We start from the raw sequence: 14813 nt of genomic DNA, 5'->3' as shown, positions 1-14813 counted from the left end.
GTTAGCGCTCTCTCGCTACAGGCCCAGCTGTCATCCCTCCGTCTGTCCTCCCAGAAAGAAACAGACACAAATGTTAATTACATGCTTGTGAAGGCAATTATAGTTGCGGTGTAATGTAGTTTCAATGTAATTAGCAGCTAACTTACTGAATGGGACGTATTTTATTGTACAGTTGGGCTCGGCAGATTGAGGGTATACTGTATCATTAAGGGTAAATATCATTTAGGCTAAGGGAACATTATGAATGGCAACCGCGTAACCAGAACATGCATGTTTTTGTGATTATGCATGTTCTTAAATATCCAATGTATTTTCTCACAAACAAAAAAAATTGTGCCAAAATAAAACAATGAATAATATAAATTAATATAATATTTTGTACGTTTTATGAAAGTGAAACATATATATATATATATATACATATATACATATATATATATATATATATATATATATATATATATATATACACATACATACATACATACATACATACATACACATACATACATACATACATACATACATACATACATACATACATACATACATACATACATACATACATACATACATACATACATACATATATATATATATATATATATATATATATATATATATACATATATATACATACACATATATATATATATATATGCTGTAGTAATGTGTTCTGCATTCATAAAACATCAAAAATGGCTATATTAATTATTTATTCATAATCGTGGCGAGTTTTAATTTATGGTTTAAGTAATGTAGTTCATTAGCTAATTAAGCGACCATTTATGGCTGGAGCGAACATACCGAGCTTATCAGCAATTTATCAGCAACGTGGCTCATCCAATCACAATTTAGAGTCATAACTCTATCCATTTCTTAATATAATTTCACTGTTTGTTTTATACCTGCGCACTCCAAACTTGAAAATATCGGTCCATCGTCATGGTCGCATATAAAGTCATTCTGAACATGAACTCATCTTAGGTATGATCATCTTCTCAGTTCAAAGTGTAAGGCTTCTGTTGTCTAGGTCTCTCTGGTGATTTCTTCATGGTGTCCGCAAGTGTGAGCATATTTTACAGCCTTTTGTGCAAGTCAGGGGTCTGTCAGCTGTGCAGGGGTCCGGAGGGTGGAGAAACACTGCTATCTGTAACGTGTGAGGGTGTCTGTGTGGATTCCTTCCTACCAGCTGCTTTACACCCTGACACCTACCCAGGTCCCTTACCCTGTTTTGGACAATCAGATACATTCAGCTTATTGGTCAGCACTAATATGACTATGAATTTGTTTCAAAGAGAAACAGTTACATAAAAAAATACATATTCTGTCAGTTACTCACCCTCTCACGTTGTTCCAACCTTTTTTGGATAAATTATTATGTAGTTCATGGCATGCCAAACAGCTCCAAAAAGTGGACCATAAAAGCATTATAAAAGTGGTCCCAACTACAACAGACTGCTTTTGTAGGACAACACATAAGTTTGCATCACCCTGGTTCCATCGACAAAAAGCCAATAGGATTTTTCCACTGGCTTTTGGATTGTTGTAGAAAATAAGCTCTAGGACCAGCAAAAGGTTTCTTTTCAATTAAATTTTCAAAAGTTTTAATAGTTTGCAAGGGTAACACAACATTGTAAACCCCAATGCTCAAAATAATTAACTGGTTTGAGTATAAACTTAAACAAATGAGTTCAATCAAATGAACTTATATGAGTTGAGTTCACAAAACTGACACATTTTAAGTCATCTGAATCGTTTTATTGTTTTGAGTTTTATGAACTTCTTTCTTTTATTTTAGACAAACTAAAATTTTTACGGAAACTGCTGGGATTTCTATTTCCCAGCATCCTTTGCCATAGCACCTGAAAGGGAGAATTTTTTTAGTGAGAGATTTAGTAGTATTTAATGTTTGGCTATTGTAATTTAAAAGAGTTTATGTTGGGTGTCATGCGACGAGTGGAGCACAAGCTTAGGTTGTTAGCAATAAGCAAGTTAGAATTTTCTGAATTAGCTAGTTAAAGCTAGCTAAGTTTGCATTACATGATCATTTAAATTGTTTGCTTACTCAAATATTTCAAGTTAATCTGCCAGTTCTGCTTGCTTATTAAACTTTGAATTTCTTAACTTAAAAAATGTGTTTTAACTGATTGCCTACATTTTTTGAGTTTTGCCAACTTATTCGGGTTTACTGTGCAGGCTGTAAAAGCAGGCTAATGGGTCGATGAGTTTTACTGTTCTGTGTGGTGTGTAATGTCCCCAACAACCTCTGTACAGTTAGCCACTTGTTAGCAACAGTTTTTTCAAGACATATAAAAGCTTAAAACAATTATTAGTAGTATTACACCCTACATTTTATGTCATAGAATAAAACAATAAAATATCCTGAACTTATGTTAACCACAGACCTTATTTCAGCCATTTAACCAAAAAAAAAAAAAAAAACTATTGACTTAAGGACGATGGAAACTGAAGTTCTAAAATACTAACTTGCTTCCGGGCTTTAGGGCTATTATTTTGAGTGGAGAATAGACCACAACTGAACTTAGTTGTCCTTGCATTTAGCAGGCATCCAAACTAAAAAAAAAAAAAAACTAAAATATCTTTTGAGACGGCACAATTTTTAAAAAATACTTTTATGATACTTTTTTCCCCCCATCAGCACCTATATGACCTGTTTTTAGCAAGGGTGGTACAAAAAAAAAGAAGACGATTGGTACAAAAAAAGTGTTACAATGAAAAAGCAATTCTCATTTGTTTTCAAGAATGTTTCTAATCTTTGAGATGCTCACTGTTCTAAAGACCCCAGTGTGGGGAGTCATATATTTAAGCAACACCGGGAACTGTGAGATGATGACAGGGACACACATGATCCTTATCCAGCACAACGTAGTGAGAAAATTCCACAGTGAGCCTGGCCGAGATCCAGCACGGCGTTCAGGGAGAGGCCACGAGCGGGAGTGGACATGTGTGTCGGGGGAACAAGCGGGCTGATTGCTAAAGATTACCACATGGCTTCTCCTTGCTCAACACATCCAGCTCGACTGTCTTCCAGTCTGTCGGAGGAGTCTGTGGCCTGGCAGGAATTCAGCGCTCCTCTTTGGATCTCCCTGCTCATCCTATGGAACGCAATAAGACTGATCTATCTACCCACTCCATTCCTTGCAAGTCTGGTCAGGAGCTCGGAGGCCGCCTGATAAATCACAACTCCCTTGCATCGACTTCTCCGTTTCCAATAACTCCGGAAACAGAAGACTACCCTGCCGAACCGCCGGTGGCCTCTGTGCACTTCAGACTCGGTTTCTGCATCCGATTAGCACTGACAACAAACACTTGGAACAGTGTGCTATTGTTTGAGCCTGTGACAGTGAGAGGGTAAACTGCAACTCACAGGCTGTGAAGATGATACAATAACTGAATAACGATACAGGCAGCCGCTGTGAAGAGGTTCCCATAATGGAGAACTGGATAGCCCGTCAGCAGCCCTTCAGGAATTAATTAACTACCACATCAAAGCTAACTCTCAGAGGCCACAGTGTCACACGGAACTTTGATTTAATGCTGGCTGTTGACTTAATAGTAAGCTGCGCATAATGCCTGCATATCCTGACATACACCGGTTTATATCCCGTCCTCTCACATTGAGAAAGTTCTTAAAACTCCTACTAACTTTTCTCACAAACTTTTCAGAATAAGTACCACCTTTGATCAAAACATTGAAGTCAAGATTGGGAATTGTAAAGAATTTATCGATTCCTGTTCTGGTTTGGATTCATCTTAACAACTCCAGTTCCTTAACAGCTTCATCAATGATTCTTTTAGTAGTTTTAAGGGTATTTGGGAAAAGTAAATGTAATTCCACTGCAAATAAAAAAAAAAAAAAATTGGTATGCTCATTTCAGTAATAAATGAATTAAAACACTCTTTGTATCGAGTTGTCTGACTTTAAGGGGGGGGGGGGCACACTCAGTTTCAGTCAATCTCATGTCAATCTTGAGTACCTATAGAGTAGTATTGCATCCTTCATATCTCCGAAAACTCTTTAGTTTTATTATATTTATTAGGGGTGACCCCTAATAGTCGAAGATTCGATGGATCGATATGCAGGACCCGATTCGACCACTGATCTCATGGTCAAATCTTCGCGGGTGTTATGAAACGAGGATCATACCATTTTGGCAATATGGGGGTGCTCAATATTAGTGTTATAAAGACGTGTCGCGGGACTCGCGGCGCTGAGCGATCGCCTCTTTAAGGGCACTGAGCTTCGCAACGGATGCACCGCTCCTTTAAAATTTTAACCCATATACACCGACGGCGGCATTCGACGCCTGTCAGAGGCGATTAAATGTATATTTCCCTCAAATCGTGAATGTACATACTGATTTCACCCTGTGCTATAAGATACACTCATCGTGCAGCTCTTCTGTCAGAAGTCGATTCAAAATTGAGCTTGCACGTGGCGCGTATATAATGTTCACGTCTGCATGGTTAGAGATCCCTGAGACACGGCGTTGAGCTTCAGTCCGGTGTGCGACCCTCTATAGGCACAATCGGCTTAAGAATGTACATATAAACGCACAAAGTGTTCTTTTCCTCACTAGGCAGGTATTGTTTTTAGGTTTATTTATCAAAATGTATTTGTGTGATGTTCTGTGTTTCGATCGCGGCTTTTAAATGTTATAAGACAACGGTTAATTTACGAATGTGTAGTGTAGCGTTAGCCTGTTTTGATCACTTTATTAAAAGTGGTGGCTGTGTGCCGTGTGTAAAGTAAAATAAACATAGTCTTAGCCTCCTGCTGACTAGTGTCCTGCCCTTCCCAACCCGTTTACACCGTTTATTTTTTCTGGTCTATGGTTTACACACACATAGATGATTCGACTATTGGTCGACCATAGAGACCATTATCATAGCTATCAAAATCCAGTGTTCGGCATTTTGCGTACGTGAGTTTTTGTTGTAGATGTCTAAAAAAACAACAACAACAAAAAAAAAATTGTTGTGTATTGTGCTAATTAATTGAGATTTCTTACAGCTCTTACAGGTTGTTGGCCTTGTCTGTTTCGTTGTTTCTATTACTCTCCCCTTTTTGTAAGTCGCTTTGGATAAAAGCGTCTGCTAAATGATTAAATGTAATGTAATGTAATGTAGAGAGATTCGAAAATTCTGATTCGAATGTGTAAATCCTTAGTTTCCATTTGTGTGTGTTTACTCGCAGTTTATGAGGACATGATTCGGTTTATGGACTATTGTATGGGACTAAACCTTAGCAGTAGCAAGCAAAACGGTTTTGCACATCAGACTAGTGTAACGTTATACATAGAACAACAATGGAGTAACCGTTAGCGCATTTGAATGACGAAGCATGCTTTGTGAGAACGCTAGGTTTCTGTTTGGGTGGTTTTACTGACACCTATAGTGTTCAGCTAAACAAATGTATTTAAACACACACCATAGATCGCATGCTCCATTGATAAATTAACTAACGTTATACACGATCGTGTCGTTTACTCACGCGACGATAGCCAACAACATAGACATTTGAAGCCTTCATGTATCTACTCTTCAGCACAATGGTAATCATAAAAACGTCAACATTACAGAAACTCTTTTAAATGTCAAACATAGCAGCATTACAATACACACTAACAAGCATTTCCCTTTACTAAAAACAAATAAATTAACACAATTTCAACATTAACCCTCATTATCCAGTCCTATGCAAAGCATGCTGGGAGCTAGAAATCCACAGCCTAATTTCCAAAGTTATCAAGACAATTACATTAAGATATTAACCTAATTTTTTTTTAAAGTTAATTAAAGCAATGATCAACATTATTATGTCAAGAGAACTCTACAAAATTATGTTTGCAACTTAAAAGGATGAATTCAAACAATAGATTAGAATTTTTCACTTGCAACCATGCATTTATGTAAGATGTGGTAACAGGTCCCCTGAATTACTTTTTAGTTGTATATAGATCATAAATTATAAATACAACACAGAAAATATTTAAATAGTTGTGCTGTCCACCACCCGGGGAAACTCCCACACAGTTTGAGAACCACTGAACTCGTTCTGACAGTTATCTACATATAATTCCCAGCACCACAGCTTGTTTTCATGTTCTATGGATATTCCAACAGACTCAGCTGTCACTACACCTCATCTAAAATTCAAATACAGACTTGTAATTTTGGTCTAGTATGATGTTTATTCATGGTCAGCTAATAAAATAAATTTAGGTCCGTCCTCAGCATACTGTGTCTGAAGGTTTGCATGAATCACAGGTGGATGTGTGGTTTGGGAAACGCCATTCACTGTATATAGAGTCACAGCAATGGCAAGTCAAATATAACTTAATGTAAACAGTATACATTTCAACTGTTCATTTTCCAGCTGTCTTTAAACGGTGCCTCGCCAGCCCACAGCCCAAAAGAAATCAAAGAGTAAAAGAGCAAAGAATTATAATAAAATACAATTTTGTGAAAGAGAACAAAGTAGAAGACTTACAGCTTATCAGGCCTCTAAGGAAGGTGGACGGCGTTCCTGCCTGCAATGTACATTCTTTACCCGCACACGAGCATGCATTACACCAGCAACTTTTACCCAATCCATTGGGATCTGGAATTCATATAAAAATGCACTGCTGCATTATTAAAAATAACACATATGGTGAGTCTCCAGCAGATGTAAAAGATCAACCAGCCTCTCAAAAAAAAACCTTGCTATTTCATCTAAGGCACTCAATGTAATGGGCCGTATTTCCTTTAGGCTTGGCAACAATTGCTAATGAGGTCAATCAATCAAATTCAGGCCTGTTTAATAGCATATTAAAATCTTTTTTATATACATATGAGCGTGTGTGTGGTTTCATGGATTTCTTTAATGACACTGGTACAGACTTAACAGTGCCCTGATAGTTGCATGAGCGAACGAGGGAAGAAAAAAAACTGTGAAGGACCCCATCCAAACTCATAAACCGGATGTGATGTGATCCTTATTAACCCCAGACACTTGTGGGAGAATGAGGCGGATGTCTGGAGGGGTGTCCGACACAAACTACTAAAATGCAGGGATTGTCCCGTGTCCTACGGGCCAAAGCCGAGGAGATGGGTTTCAAAGAACAGCCTTTGAGAGGGCAAATGAATGTAAGCAGCTACCACTTCTCACATCTCTCTGTTTTCTCACCACGCTGCCCTCATCTTCAATTCAATAAGACACTAGAGACGCCGCGCACACAAACTTGAAACACAGCTGTCTTTCACAGCACTTTAAACGGCCATTAAAGTCTCATCAATTCACTTTGAGGCACAAGTGTACTTCAGGAACTCCTCAAAGCTTTTGCTTGCCGATAAAGAGATTCAAGGTCTTGCCCAACACACAACGTTGAAGATACAAAGTCTAGTTCTAGATCATTTCTTTGAGATTCCAAAGAGTTTCAGTAATGAATTTCCTGTGCTTGCTGAAGATGTACAATAAAAATAACAGTATTTGTATCATAAAAGTCAGCATGAAAAGGAAGTCATGATAGTCCTTTCTTCCCTATTGTGACATATATCAGAGCGAAACGCTTCTTGTAGGGCGGGACTTGATTTTGTTGTTTGTGATGTGCACATCAATCAGAGAAGAGATAAGAGGGAGGAGAAAATATTTTGATTAAAGATTACAAGGGCACATGAATAAAAAAAGATGTACATGGATAATTCATGTATAATAATAAATACTGCCATTTTTTTATACAAAAACAACAACAAGTGTTTTCATTTTTGATTTAACAGTGACTAAATATGTATAATATACCCTTTTTTATTTGTAGAAAAATCTATGATGTTTTACATTCTAACAGTAGAGGTACTCTTAAAACTTTTTCCTTGATTGTCATCGCATTGTCTTGTCTCGACCTTCTGCTGTGCATGCGCAATGTCATTCAAGGTCCCCCTTTATGAGCGTTTGTTAAAATCTCCCGCGGAATTCCACGGCTGAACAGCCTTGATTTAGGCAGCAGGACAAGAGGGAAATGTGTGAAAATGTGCAGAGCAGCAGGATAGGAAGATGAAAGTGACACGCTCAACCCATGTTTCAGAAGCTGATGACCATAGCCCAAACCAGGCTGAATAATCTGAATGGGCCATCATTTTTTCCCCCCTTTTTGAATCCTTTCACTCGCTCTGCCTCTGACTGCTGGCGCTTCTCATTCTACACAATGGGAAATTCACTAAGACCTTTTATTCTTATGCTAATGCTCTCAACTGGGCATCACATTAAATTTAACACATGCACACACTTTTCTGTTTTTCAGGAAAACAAGGCACACTCTTGCCGCTCTTTTTTTTCATATCCTTGTAAAACTCAAAATGTTATTTAACTAAAACCTTTAATTTTTTGCAGAAAGTTACTGGCATCTAGTTACTTGAGTTTGTCAACAGAATAACCAAAGAAAAGCTACACATAGATGACTGTCTGTGATTAGGCTACTGATGTTCTGTGAATTATAGACATACAGTCAAACCAAAATATATTCAGACACATTCAGCATTTTCTCACATTATCACAGTTTCACTATAGTTTAGAAAATGCTAATGACAAGAACTTAAGAAGTTAAATTGTGTCTGAACAAATTCATCTTGATAGTGTCAGATAACTTTGATAGAAAGGTATGCAACGGATTACAATCAACCAGCTGTTTTATTTAAGTACACAATTCGATAATAACAATTTAGGTCAACCATTTACCAAACAATGCTTCATTGTGTTTAGTCTGTGGTGTAAAAGTTCACATTAGCCATTAAAGAAAAAACACTAAAGCAAAACGTGGTCAAGTCAAAATGTCTGAATAATTTTGGTCCCAAATTTGCTGGTAGTCCACCATGTGAAGAATTTTTGGGTATACTATTTCACAGTTTACTTTATTTTGATATCCTCACTTACGTAAATGAACTAGCTTTTAGTGTCCTGCACCCAGTAGAAAAAAAAAATATGGTGTCTGAATAAATTTTGGTTTGACGGTATATCGTAGCCTATTTAAAAAATCTTCTTTGGAAACTCTTTAGCTTAGGCTACTTGAACAACCCTAAATATGCACTAGACTACACAGACAAGGAACTGAGAACGAGTTTGTTCAATACAAGAACTAAAAGATTTCGGTTCCTTCTTGTTCTGTCAAGTTCCTATACTACTATATTACCAACGACTCTTATCAACCGGTTCTGTCAGATGAATCACAAACAAACAGCGAATAGCGCTAGACCGACTCCCAGAATAAATTACTCCGATCCTGAACGAATGACTCGTGTGAGCCGGTTCTTTCAGTGATTCAAAAATTACAACACGACAAGTTTGACTTCCAAACGAAACTTTTATGACTTATGAATTAAGTCGATTATAAGGCCTACTGAACTACAAATTAGTCTAGCTACTTGTCATGCCTAGAAAATAAACCAAATGTTAGAGGGTTATGTTGCTATTTATTTAAGGGTTTGGGAACTTAAAAGTAGCCTTAGTGATAACGTTAATGTAAATATAGGTCTACACACTGCGTTTTGTTGTTAATATTATTAGGCTATTTAATATAGATCTAGTAGCCTACTATTGATAGCTGCACAAAAGCCTAAATTTCTTTAAAAGTTTGTGTCTGATTTCTCATATTTGTATACTGTTAAAATCTGAAATGATCTCATAATTGGGCAACAGACTGTGGGAACAGGCAAATACAATAAATAATAGCTCACTGCTTTATTTAAATAGTAAACAAATCTTTAATAGAATCATTAAAGAACCTGAATCATTAAGAGGAATCCGAATCGAGTTCCATGCTCTACGATTCCCCCTACCTGGGACACGAGTTGACAAAAGTTTGAGATTACACAAGTAGCCTAACACAAGTAACCTACCACTAAATTATGAAAAGTAAAGAGCCAAAACCTCTTTTCGTCAGCATGGCTATAATTTGTAGTAGCCTAGGCTATATGACACATTCCAATAACTAGGTTACAGCAAGTAGCCTATGTCGCGACACTTGTAACAAACGAAAGATGTAGCCTAATGCATTGAAAACACATCAGCACACATTGTGATCAGTAAAGCATCATAACGAAATACATATTTACCTCCTTTGTTGTTGCAAAGTTCGTCAGTTGTTCAGTTGTCCACCCTGCATCCGAAACACAACGCAATTGTACTCAAAACTAAAATGTTAAAAGTGATTCTGTCACAAAACTCCATCAGCGATTTATATTGTTTTGCAAAAAGCAATTTTTTAAGGGAAACTACATCATTCGCGGACGACGAAGCGCTACAGTTGCATCTCGCAAACTTTGGCGATCCATCACACGCGCGTCTTCAAAAGACTGTAGCCTACTCGAACATTAAAAAGTAATTTAGCCGCCAACACGGCAGAAATGTACCCGAAGCAAGTTTGTTGAGTCGTCGGTTGGATGAGCGGTGGGAGATCTGTTGGCGTGATTTGTTTTCAATCCGATCTGCCCTCCTATCTTTCTCCACTTCTCTTTCCCCACTTCTCTCCCCCCAGTTCTTTCAGTTTTGGGCCACTCACTCTCTTCACCAGATGGGCCGGGTTACATCAAACCAAAGGTAGTTGAGGCTTAAGAGGAGTTTGCTTTTAAGTTTCACTTGAGATTTGCAAAACCTCTGCCTACGAATATTAGCCTAGTTGGTTTAAAGTAAATCGATGAGCAGTTTAGTTGGGATTACACGCAGATAAACTGCAATATCTAACTTAATCATATCGTGATTTTGCAAACAATCTTTTTAATGAAATGTGATCCAAACGTGCTTAAAAAAGTTGGCTATTTAAGTTTTTAGACTTTGTGCAAGTTGTGTGTGTAGCCTATAGTGAAGTTAATTGGAATGAATGGCCTGTTTGAGATATTAATTTTGATTATCATTTAAAACATAAAGTAAAAACATAATAAAACTTTTTTTGGGGGGTTGATGCGCTTCACCATTGCAGATAACCTCAGCCTGTAAATCCCAGCTGAAAGAAGAAGAAGAAGAAGAAGAAGAAGAAGAAGAAGAAGAAGAAGAAGAAGAAGAAAAAGAAGAGACCTTAAATCAGCCTAGTTTGTAGGTCTTAGCTGGTTCAAGATGCCTTCAGCTGGTTTACAACCACTAGACTATAAACCCATCACTCTAGATTTTATTTTAATGCAAGGACGTAGCCTATTTTACCAAACGGTAAATGCAATACAACGCCACATAGTGGATAAAACAGGAAGGTACGCCTGTTGGAATGGCGCAATAGCCTATAGTGGCCTATTTGCAAGTCATTAAAGATGATTAAGACATTATAGCCTACACTTTCCAAATAATTCCAAACCATCTGTATTTTATGGATTACAAACTAAACATTTACAAAACATTAGGCTACATTAAAATTAAGGGATTAAAGAAAATAACAGCAAAATCAACCCATTAATTTACATAGGCATATGTGGTATATGAGAAGGTCTGGAGTGGCAGAGAAGTATGTTAGAATGGTCCAGGATATGTATGCGAGCAGTAGGACAGTGGTAATGTGTGTCGTAGGTGAGACAGAGGACTTCACATTGAAGGTGGGACTACATCAAGGATCGGCTCTGAGCCCCTTCTTGTTTGCGGTGGTGATGGACAGGCTGACAGATGCGCTCAGACACGAATCTTCATGGTGTTTGTGGAAGACATTGTGATCTGTAGTGAGAGCAGAGAGCAGGTGGAGGAAAGTCTAGGTGGAGGTTTGCTCTGGAGAGAAGAGGAATGAAGGTTAGTCACAGCAAAACAGAATACATGTGTGTGAATGAGAGGGAACCAAGTGGAACAGTGAGGTTACAGGGAGAAGAGATAAAGAAGGTGCAGGGTTTTAAGTACTTAGGGACAACAGTCCAGAGCAATGGGGAGTGTGGAAAAGAGGTGAAGAAGCGTGTGCAGGCACATTGGAATGGGGTGGAGAAAAGTGTCAGGTCTGTTGTGTGATAAAATAGTACCAGCAAGAATGAAAGGAAAGGTGTACAGGACAGTAGTGAGACCAGTGATGTCTTATGGTTTGGAGAGAGTTGCACTGAGGAAAAGACAGGAGGAAGAGCTAGAGGTAGCAGGGCTGAAGATGTTGAGGTTCTCTTTGGGAGGGACGAGGGTGGATAGGATCAGTACATCAGAGGAACAGCATACGAGATGTTTTGGAGACAAAGTTAGAGAGGCCAGGTTGAGGTTTGGACATGTTCAGAGGAGGGAGAGAGATCGGTAAAATGATGCTGAGGTTAGAGCTGCCGGACAGGAGGTCAAGAGGAAGACCAAAGAAGAGGTTTATGGATGTAGTGAAGGACGACATGAAGGTAGTCGGTCTGAGAGAAGAGGAATACAGAGGATAGGACTATAGATGGAGGCAGATGATTCACTGTGGCGACCCCTGAAGGGAAAAGCTGAAAGAAGAAGAAGAATTTACATAGGCATATAATGTACATTTCACATAACTTTTTTTTTCCAGTTACACATGAAGTTTATTTTAAAGCAAAAGCAGGTTTCTTAGGATTACATGCAATAAAGATGTGTTTGTAGGCTTAAGTTTTCATGTCTTGTAAAACTTATCAAAAAAATTGACAAAGGCATTTTTTACCTACTAAAATGCATGCAGGCTGGCTTTTGAAAAGTTTCATCTCAGCAGTCTTCTGACTCACACATATTACCCCAAACATTTATCTTTTTTAAACATTTCTGTTGCGTCACTGTCATGTTTTCCATCAAATGTCTCAAGCAAAATGCAAAGACACATTTGTACATTATCTACAAAAAAATCTAAGGCAGAGACACTCCATCTGCGATACCATCTCACCTACAGGTAGAGAACCTCATTCACATTTTATCAGTAGTGGCTAGGCCACAACAGACCAATGGACATACCGCCATCTAGTGGTAGGCATACACATTCAAATTCAGTCTCAGTCGATCCTCCTGTTGTTGCATAAACTGCTTAGAATAACCAGTCGTCATCTAAACTTTTTGATCAAACAACTCATAACTTTTTTTTTTTAAGTCAGTTACATAAAAAGGTAGATCAGTATTTGAATTGGAAAAGTAAAGGTTTACGGCTAGTTGTTAAACTAGTGACGTAGTTGAGTGGCCCCAGATTTTCTTACAAGAACAAACGATTAGGATTCTTTTAAACGAATTATTTGATTTATTAACGGCATATTCAGTTTATTGTGACGTTAGTACGCTGAAATACGAGAAGGTCCGTCAACTTATACAGCCTGGCCTATTTCATATCCTTGTCGCTTGGAGGCGCCAAATATAAGCTAGTACAGCTCAGGTTTAATTTACCTCAAGACGACAAGTCTTAAAATACTTATCAAATGATTTCAGTTTTAATTGTAGATTTTTGTTCTGAAGCACGTCAACTATTTGCTATCTGAGTATATTCGAAACTCCCATGTGCCACATGAAAAAGGTTTGTGTTTACTTTGTGTGTGTTTCACAAAAGTTTCAAAATGTTCTCCTGCGTAATAATTGCCATACTGGAAAGTTGAGTTACAAACTGGGATAATTGAAAATAGTCAATGGTTTGTGTTCAGTCTGTGTTTTAGATCAACCTTGATTGTCGTTGACTACTTGTGTTTGAAAGCTCTTGGTTAAGACTGAACATTATTATTATGTCAAAGAACACTGTGATCAGAATTCATGTTCGTCATTTTGGTTGGGCCTAACCAGATGCTATTTACTTTCCCTTGTCTTTTCAAAGGGCATCATTTAAATATTTACATGAAAACTAGACTGCTTCATAACAAATGCTATATTGCTTTTTTGAACTATTTGCCTTACTATTAGAACTATTGAACTATGGCATTCTTTGAGAATTAGGTAGTGCTCTTGTTTTTTTGAATTTCGACGTGTGTTAAAAATAGCATTGTTTGCCTTTTAATGTAAATAAATAGTAAGTGGTTGAAGGCATGGGTAGGGTGGTCATGCTGGTGGATTGAGATGGAGGTCCATCATGTCTAGACTTTCTTTGAACCCCAAATGAATACCCGTCGTATTACTGCCCTGTCGATGTTATCACAAAGCAAGTCTAACGTTTTCATGCTAAAGTTTCCATGAAACTAACGGAAAGGCCATTCAGGAGGAGGTGGTGATAGAGCTGGTTTGTCATGGGAAGGTTTATTTTGTTTTGACCAGTGTCGCCACTTCAAAGAACAGGAAAGTTGGTTGGGGAATATTGTGCCCTCCACTGACTCATCATGCCCATGGTTTAGATTGTGGTTTACCCTTTTATTTTAGGCAGTTTAGATGTCGCCATCTATATTTTAAAGGATGGTTCAATAGTTCTTTTTAAAGGAATACACTCAATACTGGAAATTCAGTCACCATTTACTCACCTCATGTTTACAAACCTCTATGACTTTGTTCAATGGAACACAAATGAAGACTTTCTAAACAATGAAAGTCCATGGGGGTAAGCTACAGTGTTGTTTTGATTATGAACAAAAACGGGTTTGGAATGACATGAAGGCGAGTAAATAATGACCATTTTGGGGTAAACTATACCTTTAAATATAATTTAAATATTTTGCCGTGATTAATCTTCAACATATGGAAGCTTGTTTCCACTATGGAATAAAAATTATATATATATATATATTTTTTATTTTTTTATATATATATTTTTTAATATATATTTTTTTTTTTTTAAATCTCACAATTCATTCAAAAACTCAGAATTGTTAGAGATAAACTCTTATTGCAAATTGAGTTTATAACTCACAGTTCTGAGATTAACTTGCAATTGTGAGGGACAAAGTTGCAATAACCTTTTTTTTAC

The 14813-nt window shown here is 37.5% G+C and overlaps 1 protein-coding gene across 2 annotated transcripts in view; it reads right to left on the bottom strand.

The window, feature by feature from the left end:
• gli2a (GLI family zinc finger 2a) overlaps window positions 1-10512 on the bottom strand; it is a 93790-nt gene extending 83278 nt beyond the window's left edge. Inside the window, exons 1-2 of one of the 2 annotated variants that reach the window (XM_067444235.1) lie at window positions 10114-10512; window positions 6518-6628 (exon numbers count right to left, since the gene is read on the bottom strand). The gene's annotated coding sequence lies outside the window, so the exon portion shown is untranslated. The remainder of the gene's footprint in view (window positions 1-6517; window positions 6629-10113) is intronic. The other variant, XM_067444234.1, reaches the window with a different exon arrangement.
• Between the last annotated feature and the right edge of the window lie 4301 nt (window positions 10513-14813).

This window comes from Pseudorasbora parva, chromosome 5 (assembly GCF_024679245.1).
Source record: "Pseudorasbora parva isolate DD20220531a chromosome 5, ASM2467924v1, whole genome shotgun sequence".
In the NCBI taxonomy this organism is placed as follows: Eukaryota; Metazoa; Chordata; class Actinopteri; order Cypriniformes; family Gobionidae; genus Pseudorasbora; species Pseudorasbora parva.
The sequence above is the reverse complement of the archived record's forward strand: the minus strand, read 5'-3'. Positions and strand labels throughout refer to the sequence as shown.